General features: G+C 40.6%; 1 protein-coding gene across 10 annotated transcripts in view; it reads right to left on the bottom strand.

Annotated features, from left to right (window-relative positions):
- The window catches only part of PPP6R2 (protein phosphatase 6 regulatory subunit 2), an 83,417-nt gene that overhangs the window by 42,374 nt on the left and 27,020 nt on the right, over positions 1–14,023 (bottom strand). Inside the window, exon 1 of one of the 10 annotated variants that reach the window (XM_027108136.1) lies at positions 6,276–6,321. The exons of 8 other annotated variants lie outside the window; for them this stretch is intronic. The gene's annotated coding sequence lies outside the window, so the exon portion shown is untranslated. Of the gene's footprint in view, positions 1–3,713; positions 4,224–6,275; positions 6,322–14,023 lie in introns of those variants that run through there. One more of the 10 variants, XM_027108137.1, reaches the window with a different exon arrangement.

The raw sequence follows: 14,023 nt of genomic DNA, 5'->3' as shown, positions 1-14,023 counted from the left end.
CTGTATTTATATATACATATATATATATATATATATATATATATATTTACATTTACATATATATATTTTTTTACGGTACGCGGGCCTCCCACTGTTGTGGCCTCTCCTGTTGTGGAGCACAGGCTCTGGACGCGCAGGCCCAGCGGCCATGGCTCACGGGCCCAGCCGCTCCGCGGCATGTGGGATCCTCCTGGACCGGGGCATGAACCCGTGTCCCCTGCATCGGCAGGCAGACTCTCAACCACTGCGCCACCTGGGAAGCCCCCTGTATTTTTATATTTAAAGTGGTGTGATGAATTGGGAGATTCGGATTGACATGTATACACTGATGCGTATTATGTGGATGACTAATAAGAACCTGCTGCATAAAAAAATAAATAAAATTCAATTTAAAAAAAAATATGATCCTCAAAAGAGTCACATAATTCTAAAAAAGACTTGAGACAATATTTTATAAAATATTTAATTTTACTCATATGCTTTGTTACTTCATTGAAAAGCACGTATTTAGCACCTATTATAAGCCAGAACTGCATTATATACAGGGGTTATAACAGTGAGCAAAACAAATACAGTCTATGACTTCATGGAAAATTCAGCCTACTACGGGAGTTTCGTAATGATTATATAATCACGCAAGTATATAATCAGTTATAGAGTATTTAAAATTTTAGGTACAACAGGTATAGAGAGCTATGTAAATATATGATACAGGGGCAGAACTCAATGACTAACTGGATGTGGGAGAAAAAAGGTCAAGGATTAATTTTGGTTCTTGACTGCATACATAGCTGGAGACGTTCACAGATATAGGAATCTTAAAAGATCATTGCATTGCACAATTTCACAAGGCATCATTCACATGTTTGCAGTGAAAATCATTAACTTCTTTGACTTTGTACACAAGCTTGATATTCATTTGAAAGATCTAAGAAAATATGGCATGTAGGCAATTGGATGTATGCATGGTAAACTCAGGGAAACAGTTTGAGGTGGAGAAATAAATGAAGCCACAGAGAATAAATGAAGCCATGAGATTGTAGAGAAAAGATATAGGATGAGAAGAAAATAGTATCTGTGAAGCTAAAATATTTTAAGGCCTAATAGTGGTCCTGAGCAAAGAATACAGACTAAGAATAGCCAGACAAATAGAATGAAAATCAAGACAGTATGCTAAGTAGCTTAATGGTGGTAATTATTTCATGATGTATACATATATCAAAGCATCATGTTGTACACCTTAAATATGTACAATTTTTATTTGTCAATGATACTTCAATAAAGTTCTTAATTAAAAAAAATAAAAAAATAAAGTGTTTCTTTTTAAACAGCAAAGACTGATTGATAAGATCTTGCTTTGTTATTCTGTCTGTTATTCTCTGCCTTTTAATTAAAATATTTAGATCATTTACATGTAATATGGTTGGGTTTGAGTAATTTGAAAAAAATACAACATGACACTCTCAATAAATGAGGACACTCATGACACTCTCAATAAATGAGGAATAGAAGGGAACTTCCTGAACCTGATAAAGGGTATCTACTAAAAAACCTACAGCTATCAGCACACTTAATGGTGAAAAGACTGAATGCTTTCCTCCTAAGATTGGAACAACAAACTCTAAGCACTTATATTCAAGATTGTAGCGAAGGTCCCAGGTAGTACTATAAGACAAGAAAAAGAAATAAAACACATACAGGTTGAAAAAGAATAAGTAAAATTTTCTTTACTAACAAATAATATGATTGTGTAAGCAGAAATGCCTAAGAAATCTATACGGAAAAGAGCTACAAGAATTAATGACAGTGAACAGCTAGCTTACCAGTTAGAAGGTCAATATCCAAAAAGTAATTGTATCTCTATATACCAGCAATAAAAATTGGTAAATAAAAAATATTTAACTTCTGCTAACAACATTCAAAAACATGAAATACTTCAGGATAATTTAATAAAATATGCGCAAGATCTGCACACTGAGGGACTTTCCTGGTGGCGCACTGGTTAAGAATCTGCCTGCCAATGCAGGGGACGTGAGTTCAATACCTGGTTTGGGAAGATCCCACATGCCGTGGAGCAACTAAGCCCGTGTGCCACAACCACTGAGCCTGTGCTCTAGAGCCCGCAAGCCACAACTACTCAGCCTGCATGCCACAACTACTAAAGCCCGCACACCTCTAGAACCCATGCTCCGCAACAAGAGAAGCCACCACAGTGAGAAGCCCCCATGCAACAACAAAGAGTGGCCCTCACTCACCACAACTAGAAAAATCCCAAGCACAGAAACAAAGACCCAACACAGCCAAAAATAAATAAATAAATTTATTTTTAAAAAAAGATCTGCACATTGAAAACTATGAAACGCTGCTGAGAGAAATTAAAGAAGACTTAAATAAATGGAGAGATATACTATGTTCATGGATGAGAAAATGCAATATTGTTAAGATGTCAGTTTTCATTAAACTGGTCTACTGATTCAATGCAACCCCAAATAAATCCTAGCAGATTTTTAAAAACAGAAATTGACAACTTGATACTAAAATATATATGGAAAAAGACCTAGAATAGCCAAAGCAATTTTGAAAAGGAAGAACAAACTTGGAGTGCTAACACCACCTATTTCAAGACTTACTGTAAGGTGAGATTAATCAAGACAGTGTGGTTCTAGTGGTTCAACAGAACAAAGTAGAGAAGTCCAGAAACAGATGAATACATATACGGTCAACTGACTTTCAATAAATGTACTAAAGCAGTTTGATGGGGAAAGTATAATCCTTTTCAACAAATGATTCTGAAAAACTGAGTATCTATATGTAAAACGACCTCAACCCTTACCTCACATCATACACGGATCACAGGCTTAACCATAAAAGCTGACACTAAAATTTTTAGAAGAAAACTTAAGAAAAAAATATGTGGGGGGACTTCCCTGGCAGTCCAGGGGTAAAGAACCCACCTTCCAATGCAGGGGACACAGGGTCGATCCCTGGTCGGGGAACTAAGATCCCACATGCCACGGGGCAACTAAGCCCACGCGTCACAACTATTGGGTTCGCGCACCTCAATGAAAGATCCCGGGCTTCCCTGGTGGCACAGTGGTTGAGAATCTGCCTGCCAATGCAGGGGACATGAGTTCGAGCCCTGGTCTGGGAAGATCCCACTTGCCGCAGAGCAGCTAGGCCCGTGAGCCACAATTACTGAGCCTGCGCGTCTGCAGCCTGTGCTCCACAACAAGAGAGGCGGTGATAGTGAGAGGCCGCGCACCGCGATGAAGAGTGGCCCCCGCTTGCCACAACTAGAGAAAGCCCTAGCACAGAAACGAAGACCCAACACAGCCATAAATAAATAAATAAAAATGAAAGATCCCGCATGCCTCAACGAAGATCCCACGTGCCACAACTAAGACCCGACGTAGCCACACAAAAAAAAGATTAATTAATTAATTTAATTAAAAATAAGATTTGTGAATTTGCGGTACATAAGATACAAGAAAAGACAAATTAAAAAAAAAAATCTTATAAACAGCCAGTCCTGGTGTCTGAGGGCTTCTCTGGGCCCAGCAAAGGGATCAAGTTTCCAGAGCCCTGAAGACAAGGGGTAACACCCCAAAATATGGACTCATTTTCCACTCTACCTTCATTGGCCACATCTCCTAATACCTGGCAAGCAAATGCAGTATTGCCTCACAATCTGATTGCTTCTCTGAGGTACCCACCAGTGTATTTGGGGAGAAGCTTCGAGAACAAGTTGAGGAGTGGCTGTCCTTCTGTGAGACTAGAGAGATTCCACGAAACAATCTGCATATCATGAAGGAGGAGTTCAGGCAGAGGAAGCAGCTGCCGGATTACTAGGAAGCTGGAGAAACAGGAGAAGAAATGCTTGAAGAAGGAAAACAAACGGCTGGCTGCGATTGCCCTGGCATCTCCAGAGAACAGCAGTAAGACCCCAGAGGAATGTGAGGAGACAAGTGAAAGACCCAAAAGGAGGCAAAAGCAAAAGCCCCAGGAGGCTCCTCAGGAGAATGGAATGGAAGACCCATCTGTCTCCTTCTCCAAACCCAAGAAAAAGAAATCTTCCACAGAGGAGCTGGGTAGTAGTGATCCTGAAGAGACAGCTGGCAGTGGAAGTCCTCCCAAAAGGAAGAAATCTTTCCCCAAAGAGGAACCAGTAAGTGACCCTGAAGAGCCAGTAAACAAGAGTGTCCCCAAGAAAAAGAGGACCTGAAGAGGCTGCTGCCAGCAAGAGCAGCAGCTCCAAGAAAATGAAAAAGCTCCGAAAGCTCCTCCCAGGAAAATCAGAAGGGACATTTCTCTAGCGGGGCACAACTTGCAGAGGTATTTCCCAATCCATCCCCTATAGCCCAATAAAAATTAAAAACAAACAAAGAAACTGATAAACAGGATTTCATCAAAACTGAAAACTTCAATTTTGAATGATACCATTAAGAAAATAAACAGATAAGTCACAGACCAGGAAAAAAGTATTTGCTGTCTATCTCTGACAAAGCATTCTTATCAAGAACGTGTAATGAGCTTTTAAAAAGCAATAATTAAAAAAAATACTTAACTAAACAAAATGGACAAAAAATTTGGACAGACACTTCGTAAAAGAAGATATACAAATAGCCAATAAGCACATGAAAAGATGATCAACACTGTTATCGAGGAAATGTAAATCAGAACCACAATAAGGTACCACTAGAAGGGCTAAAATTAAAAAGCTATCAATACCATGTGCTGATGAGGATGCTGAACTGAAACTCCCATACACTGTGAGTAGCACCATAAAATGGCACGACCACGATGGAAAACACTTCGCCAGCTTGTTATAAAGTTAAGCATACTTACCGTGTGACCCAGTAATTCCAGTCCGAGGTATTACCCTAGAGTAATGAAATCATAAATCTAAACAAAGACTCCTTGTAATTGAATGTTCACAGCTGCCTTATTCATAATAGTCAAATACTGGAAACAGCTCAAATATCCATCAACAGGTGAAAGGATAAACAAAGGATGGTGTACCTACAATGGAATACACTCAGCAAAAAGGAACAAGCACATCTGTAAACACAGATGAATCTAATAAACGTGGTAAGTAAAAGAAGCTGGACACAAAAAAGTAAAACTATAAGATTCCATTTATATGCAATTTTAAACAAAGCAAAATGAACCCATGGTGACAAAGAGAGTAGTGGTTGCTTAGGATCAAGGGCTGCAGCACGAGGGAGTGACAGGATGGAGTTTTGGGGGTGATGCAAATGCTCTAAATCTTGATTGTGGTGGTATATTTGTCAAAATACACAGAACCACAAATATAAAATGGGTCCATTTATTGTATATAAATTACACCTCAATATTATTATTATTATTAATTTTTTTTCTGGCCGCACAGCATGTGGGATCTTAGTACCCCCACCAGGGACTGAACCCGTGCCTTCTGCAATGGAAGCGCAGAGTCTTATTAACCACTGGACTGCCAGGGAAGTCCCTCAATATTACTTTTTAAAAAACATACTGTAGGGGGCTTCCCTGGTGGTGCAGTGGTTGAGAGTCCGCCTGCTGATGCAAGGGACATGGGTTCGTTCCCCGGTCCAGGATGATCCCACAGGCCACGGAGCGGCTAGGCCCGTGAGCCATGGCCGCAGAGCCTGCGCGTCCAGAGCCTGTGCTCTGCAACAGGAGAGGCCACAACAGTGAGAGGCCCGCATACCGCAAAAAAACAAAACAAAACAAAAAAAACATACTGTAGGGCTTCCCTGGTGGTGCAGTGGTTAAGAGTCCGCCTGCCGGAGACTGCTTCAAGATGGCAGAGTAGAAGGACGTGCTCTCACTCCCTCTTACAAGAACACCAGAATCACAACTAACTGCTGAACAATCATCAACAGGAAGACACTGGAACTCACCAAAAAAGATACCCTACATCCAAAGACAAAGAAGAAGCCACAATGAGACGGTAGGAGGGGCGCAATCACAATAAAATCAAATCCCATAACTGCTGGTGGGTGACTCACAAACTGGAGAACATTTACACCACAGAAGTCCACCCACTGGAGTGAAGGTTCTGAGCCCCACGTCACGCTTCCCAACCTGGGGTCCGGCAACAGGAGGAGGAATTCCTAGAGAATCAGACTTTGAAGCCTAGCGGGATTTGACTGCAGGACTTTGACAGGACTGGGGGAAACAGAGACTCCACTAGTGGAGGGCACACACAAACTAGTGTGCACCTCGGGACCCAGGGGAAGGAGCAGTGACCCCATAGGAGACTGAACCAGACCTACCTGCTAGTGTTAGAGGTTCTCCTGCAGACGCAGGGGGTGGCTGTGTGTCACTGTGAGGACAAGGACACTGGCAGCAGAAGTTCTGGGAAGTACTCCTTGGCGTGAAACCTCCCAGAGTCTGCCATTAGCCCCACGAAAGAGCCCAGGTAGGCTCCAGTGTTGGGTCGCCTCAGGCCAAACAACCAACTGGGAGGGAACCCAGCCCCACCCATCAGCAGACAAGTGGATTAAAGTTTTAATGAGTTCTGCCGACCAAAGCAACAGCCAGCTCTACCCACCACCAGTCCCTCCCATCAGGAAACTTGCATAAGCCTCTCAGATAGCTTCATTCACCAGAGGGCAGACAGCAGAAGCAAGAAGAACTACAATCCTGCAGACTGTGAACAAAAACCACATTCACAGAAAGACAGACAAGATGAAAGGCAGAGGGCTATGTACCAGATGAAGGAACAAGATAAAACCCCAGAAAAACAACAAAATGAAGTGGAGATAGGCAACCTGCCAGAAAAAGAATTCAGAATAATGACAGTGAAGATGATCCAGGACCTCAGAAAAGAATGGAGGCAAAGATCGAGAAGATGCAAGAAATGTTTAACAAAGATGTAGAAAAATTAAAGAACAAACAAACAGATGAACAACACAATAACTAAAATGAAAAATACACTAGAAGGACTCGATAGCAGAATAACTGAGGCAGAAAAATGGATAAGTGAACTGGAAGACAGAATGGTGGAAGTCACTGCCATAGAACAGAATGAAGAAAAACGAATGAAAAGAGACGAAGACAGCCTAGGAGACCTCTGGGACAACGTTAAACGCAACAACATTCACATTATAGGGTCCCAGAAGGAGAAGAGAGAGAGGAAGGACCCGAGAAAATATTTGAAGAGATTTTAGTCGAAAACTTCCCTAACATGGGAAAGGAAATAGCCACCCAGGTCCAGGAAGCACAGAGAGTCCCATACAGGATAAACCCAAGGAGAAACACACCGAGACACATAGTAATCAAACTGGCAAAAATTAAAGACAAAGAAAAATTATTGAAAGCAGCAAGGGAAAAATGACAAATCACATACAAGGGAACTCCCATAAGGTTAACAGCAGATTTCTCAGCAGAAACTCTACAAGCCAGAAGGGAGTGGCATGATATACTTAAAGTGATGAAAGGAAGGAACCTACAACCAAGATCACTCTACCCGACAAGGATCTCATTCAGATTCCATGGAGAAATCAAAAGCTTTACAGACAAGCAAGAATTAAGAGAATTCAGCACCACCAAACCAGCTCTACAACAAATGCTAAAGGAACTTCTCTAAGTGAGAAACACAAGAGAAGAAAAGGACTTACAAAAACAAACCCAAAACAATTAAGAAAATGGTAAAAGGAACATACATATCGATAAGTACCTTAAACGTGAATGGATTAAATGCTCCAACCAAAAGACACAGGCTCGCTGAATGGATACAAAAACAAGACCCACATATATGCTGTCTAAAAGAGACTCACTTCAGACCCAGGGACACATTCAGACTGAAAGTGAGGGGACGGAAAAAGACATTCCATGCAAATGGAAATCAAAAGAAAGCGGGAGTAGCAATACTCATATCAGATAAAATAGACTTTAAAATAAAAAATGTTACAAGGAAGGACACTACATAATGATCAAGGAATCAATCCAAGAAGAAGATATAACAATTATAAATATATGTGCACCCAACATAGGAGCACCTCAATACATAAGGCAATTGCTAACAGCTCTAAAAGAGGAAATCGACAGTAACAAAATAATAGTGGGGGACTTTTTAACACCTCACTTACACCAATGGACAGATCATCCAAACAGAAAATCAATAAGGAAACACAAGCTTTAAATGACACAACAGACCAGATAGATTTAATTGATATTTATAGGACATCCCATCCAAAAACCGCAGATTATACTTTCTTCTCAAGTGTGCATGGAACATTCTCAATAGATCACATCTTGGGTCACAAATCAAGCCTCAGTAAATTTAAGAAAACTGAAATCATATCAAGCATCTTTTCTGACCACAACGCTATGAGATTAGAAATCAATTACAGGGAAAAAAACGTAAAAAACACAAACACGTGCAGGCTAAACAATACGTTACTAAATAACCAAGAAATCACTGAAAAAATCAAAAAGGAAATCACAAAATACCTGGAGAAAAATTACAACGAAAACACAACGACCCAAAACCTACAGGATGAAGCAAAAGCAGTTCTAAGAGGGAAGTTTATAGCTATACAAGCCTACCTCAAGAAACAAGAAACATCTCAAACAATCTAACATTACACCTAAAGGAACTAGAGAAAGAAGAACAAACAAAACCCAAAGTTAGCAGAAGGATAGAAATCATAAAGATCAGAGCAGAAATAAATGAAATAGAAACAAAGAAAACAACAGCAAAGATCAATAAAACTAAAAGCTGGTTCTTTGAGAAGATAAACAAAATTGATAAACCATTAGCCAGACTCATCAAGAAAAAGAGGGAGAGGACTCAAATCAATAAAATTAGAAATGAAAAAGGAGAAATCACAACTGACACTGCAGAAATACAAAGGATTATAAGAGATTACTACAAACAACTGTACGCCAATAAAATGGACAACCTGGAAGAAACGAACAAATTCTTAGAAAGGTATAACCTTCCAAGACTGAACCAGGAAGAAATAGAAAATAGGAACCGACCAATCACAAGTAATGAAATTGAAACTGTGATTAAAAATCTTCCAACAGGGACTTCGCTGGTGGTGCAGTGGTTATGTATCTGCCTGCCAATGCAGAGGACGCAGGTTCAGTCCCTGGTCCGGGAAGATCCCACATGCCGCAGAGCAACTAAGACCATGCGCCACAACTACTGAGCCTGCGCTCTAGAGCCTGTGAGCCACAACTACTGAAGTCCGTGTGCCACAACTACTGAAGCCTGCGCGCCTAGAGCCTGTGCTCTGCAACAAGAGAAGCCACCATAATGAGAAGCCTGTGCACCACAACAAAGAGTAGCCCCCGCTCACTGCAACTAGAGAAAGCCCGCATGCAGCGGCGAAGACCCAATGCAGCCAAAAATTAAATAAATGAAAAAATAAATTTATATTAAAAATATATATATAATATATATAATATATATATTATAATATATATAATATATATTATATATATTATATATAACGTATATAATATATATATAACGCAAATCAATCAACGTGATACACCATAATAACAAATTGAAGAATAAAAACCATATGATCATCTCAATAGATGCAGAAAAAGCTTTTGACAAAATTTAATGCCCATTTATGAAAAAAAACTCTCCAGAAAGAGGGCAAAGAGGGAACCTACCTCAACATCATAAAGGCCATATACGACAAACCCACAGCAAACATCATTCTCAATGGTGAAAAACTGAAAGCATTTCCTCTAAGATCAGAAACCAGAGAAGCATGCCCAGTCTCACCACTATTATTCAACGTACTTTTGCAAGTCCTAGCCACGGCAATCAGAGAAGAAAAAGAAATAAAAGGAATACAAATTGGAAAAGAAGTAAAACTGCCACTGTTTTCAGATGACATGATACTCTACATAGAGAATCCTACAGATGCCACCAGAAAACTACTAGAGCTAATCAATGAATTTGGTAAAGTTGCAGGATACAAAATTAATGCACAGAAATCTCTTGCATTCCTATACACTAATGATGAAAAATCTGAAAGAGAAATTAAGGAAACACTCCCATTTACCATTGCAACAAAAAGAATAAAATACCTAGGAATAAACCTACCTAGGGAGACAAAAGACCTGTATGCAGAAAACTATATGACACTGATGAAAGAAAATAAAGATGATACCAACAGATGGAGAGATATATCATGTTCTTGGATTGGAAGAATCAATATTGTGAAAATGACTACACTACCCAAAGCAATCTACAGATTCAATGCAATCCCTATCACATTACCAATGGCATTTTTTACATAACTAGAACAAAAATTCTTAAAATTCGTATGGAGACACAAAAGACCCTGAATAGCCAAAGCAGTCTTGAGGGAAAAAAACGGAGCTGGAGGAATCAGACTCCCTTACTTCAGACTATACTACAAAGCTACAGTAATCAAGACAATATGGTACTGGCACAAAAACAGAAATATAGATCAATGGAACAGAGATAAACCCACGCACCTATGGTCAACTAACCTACAACAAAGGAGGAAAGGATATACAATGGAGAAAAGACAGTCTCTTCAATAAGTAGTGCTGGGGGCTTCCCTGGCGGCTCAGTGGTTGAGAGTCTGCCTGCCGATGCAGGGGACATGGGTTCGTGCCCTGGTCTGGGAAGATCCCACATGCCGCGGAGCGGCTGGGCCGGTGAGCCATGGCCGCTGAGCCTGCATGTCCAGAGCCTGTGCTCCGCAATGGGAGCAGCCACAACAGTGAGAGGCCTACGTACCGCAAAAAATAAAAAAAAAATAAGTAGTGCTGGGAAAACTGGACAGCTACATGTAAAAGAATGAAATTAGAACACTCCCTAACACCATACACAAAAATAAACTCAAAACGGATTAGAGACCTAACTGTAAGACTGGACAGTATAAAACTCTTAAAGGAAAACACAGGAAGAACACTCTTTGACATAAATCACAGCAAGATCTTTTTTGATCCACCTCCTAGAGTAATGGAAATGAAAACAAAAATAAACAAATGGGACCTAATGAAACTTAAAAGCTTTTGCAAAGCAAAGGAAACTACAAACAGGATGAAAAAACAACCCTCAGAATGGGAAAAAATATTTGCAAATGAATCAACAGACGAAGGATTAATCTCCAAAATATATAAACAGCTCATGCAGCTCAATATTAAAAAAACGAACAACCCAATCCAAAAATGGGCAGAAGGGACTTCCCTGGTGGCACAGTAGTTAAGAATCCACCTTCCAATGCAGGGGACACAGGTTCAAGTCCTGGTCCGGGAAGATCCCACATGCTGCGGAACAACTAAGCCAGTGTACCACAACTACTGGGCCTGCGCTCTAGAGCCCATGCTCTGCAACAAGAGAAGCCACCACAGTGAGAAGGCTGCACACTGCATCGCTGCCCCCGCTCGCCGCAACTAGAGAAAGCCCGCGCACAGCAACCAAGACCCAACTCAGTCAAAAATAAATAAATTTTAAAAAAAACAACAAAAAACACCCAAAAACAAAAATGGGCAGAAGACCTAAATAGACATTCCTCCAAAGAAGACATACAGATGGCTAAGAAGCACATGAAAAGCTGCTCAACATCACTATTAGAGAAATGCAAATCGAAACTACAATAAGGTATCACCTCACACCAGTTAGAACGGGCATCACCAGAAAATCTACAAACAACCAATGCTGGAGAGGGTGTGGAGAAAAGGGAACCCTCTTGTGCTATTGGTGGGAATGTAAACTGATACAGCTGCTATGGAGAACAGTATGGAGGTTCCTTAAAAAACTAAAAGTAGAATTACCATATGACCCAGCAATCCCACTACTGGGCATATACCCTGAGAAAATCATAATTCAAAAAGACACATGCACCCCAATGTTCACTGCAGCACTATTTACAATTGCCAGGTCACGGAAGCAACCTAAATGCCCATCGACAGACGAATGGATATAGAAGATGTGGTACATATATTCAATGGAATATTACTCAGCCATAAAAAGGAACGAAGCTGGGTCCTTTGTAGAGACGTGGATGAATCTAGAGACTATCATACAGAGTGAAGTAAGTCAGAAAGAGAAAAACAAATATTGTATATTAACGCATATATGTGGAACCTAGAAAAATGGTACAGATGAACCAGTCTGCAGGGCGGAAACAGAGACACAGATGTAGAGAACAAACGTATGGACACCAAGGGGGGAAAGCGGCAGGGTGGTCGTGGTGGTGGTGTGATGAATTGGGAAATTGGGATTGACATGTATACACTGATGTGTATAAAATGGATGACTAATAAGAACCTACTGTATAAAAAAATAAATAAAATTAAATTCCAAAAAAATTTGCTTTGAGGATATATATATAGTACATACATTCGGGGCTGATTCTCCTTTTAAAGAGATATTTAATACAGTCTTTAGATGTACTAATGTATTTCACGCTATGGGGTTCTGTCTGCTTAGCATTTGCCCATTTTTTAAAATAAAAACATTTTGCATTATTCAAACCAGAAAATAAACAATAGTTCAAAAACAAACAAACAAAAAAAGAATCCGCCTGCCAATGCAGGGGACACGGGTTCGAGCCCTGGTCCGGGAAGATCCCACATGCCATGGAGCAACTAAGCCCGTGTGCCACAACCACTGAGCCTGTGCTCTACAGCCTGTGAGCCACAACTACTGAGCCCGCGTCCTGCAACTACTGAAGCCCGCACGCCTAGAGCCCGTGTTCCACGACAAGAGAAGCCACTGCAATGAGAAGCACGCGCACTGCAAGGAAAAGTGGCCCCCGCTCACTGCAACTAGAGAAAGCCTGTGTGCAGGAACGAAAACCTAACGCAGCCAAAAATAAAATAAATAAATAATTTTTTTTTAAAGTAAAGCTTTATTAAAAAAAACAAAAAAAAACATACTGTATACAACAACAGAGAGAAAGAAATCAGTTGAACAAATAATTAAGGCTAAATAATTACTGATGAAAAGCTATGAAGCTAAGTGCAAGATTCAGAAAGAATCCATAAATTGGAGAGGCTTATTATAAAATAATCTGTAATTTAAAATCTACAGGATTTCAGTAACATCAACAAAAAACAGCCTGGCCCAGTGCCCCTCTTCCGCCTCTCCATCAGGAGCCTGACCTCAGTCTTCACACATATCCCACCAGCTTTCCTCACAGGGGCAGCAAACCTCCACCTTACCACTCCCATCCAGAATCCCTGTTCTACTGCTATTAACAAGCTTTGTGTTATCTAGTAACGTGATGAGGAATCCTAATATATCCTTAAATCACTAATCAAATTTTTAAATAAAATAGAATGGAGGTCAGAATTCTGTGGCATGTCAATCAGCAGAGGAGCATGCTAATGTAGTTGTCTTACTGAAGGAAAGCGGAGATACTGTTAAGCTTGAAAAGTCAGAGAAGAAATACCTGGGACTTTCCTGGTGGTCCAGTAGGTAAGACTCCGCGCTCCCAATGTAGGGAGCCTGGGTTCGATCCCTGGTTGGGGAACTAGATTCCACATGCATGATGCAACTAAGAGTTTGCATGTGGAACTGCCCTGGTGGCACAGTGGTTAAGAATCTGCCTGCCAATGCAGGGGACATGGGTTTGAGCCCTGGTCCGGGAAGATCTCGCATGCTGCGGAGCAACTAAGGCCATGCACCCACAACCACTGAAGTCTGCGTGCCTAGAGCCCATGCTCCGCAACAAGAGAAGTCACCGCAATGAGAAGCCCACGCACCACAACGAAGAGTAGCCTGCTCGCTGCAACTAGAGAAAGCCCACGCACAGCAACAAAAGACCCAACGCAGACAAAAATAAATAAATAAATAACCATTATTAAAATTAAAAAAAAGAGTTCGCATGCCACAACTAAGAAGTCAGCATGCCACAACTAAAGATCCCGCATGCCGCCATGAAGCGCCTGTGTGCCACAACTAAGACACAACGCAGCCAAAATAAATAAATAAATACATATTTTTAAAAAAAAAGAGAGAAGAAGAAATACCCATGACAAAAGATCTTAAGTTCAGGGAGGTCACACACAC

The sequence above is a fragment of the Aethalodelphis obliquidens genome, unplaced genomic scaffold (genome assembly GCF_003676395.1).
Source record: "Aethalodelphis obliquidens isolate GAN/ISIS:26980383/991018 unplaced genomic scaffold, ASM367639v1 scaffold8, whole genome shotgun sequence".
NCBI classification, from domain to species: Eukaryota; Metazoa; Chordata; class Mammalia; order Artiodactyla; family Delphinidae; genus Aethalodelphis; species Aethalodelphis obliquidens.
Note: the sequence above shows the minus strand (reverse complement) of the source record. Positions and strands in the feature narration are given on the sequence as shown.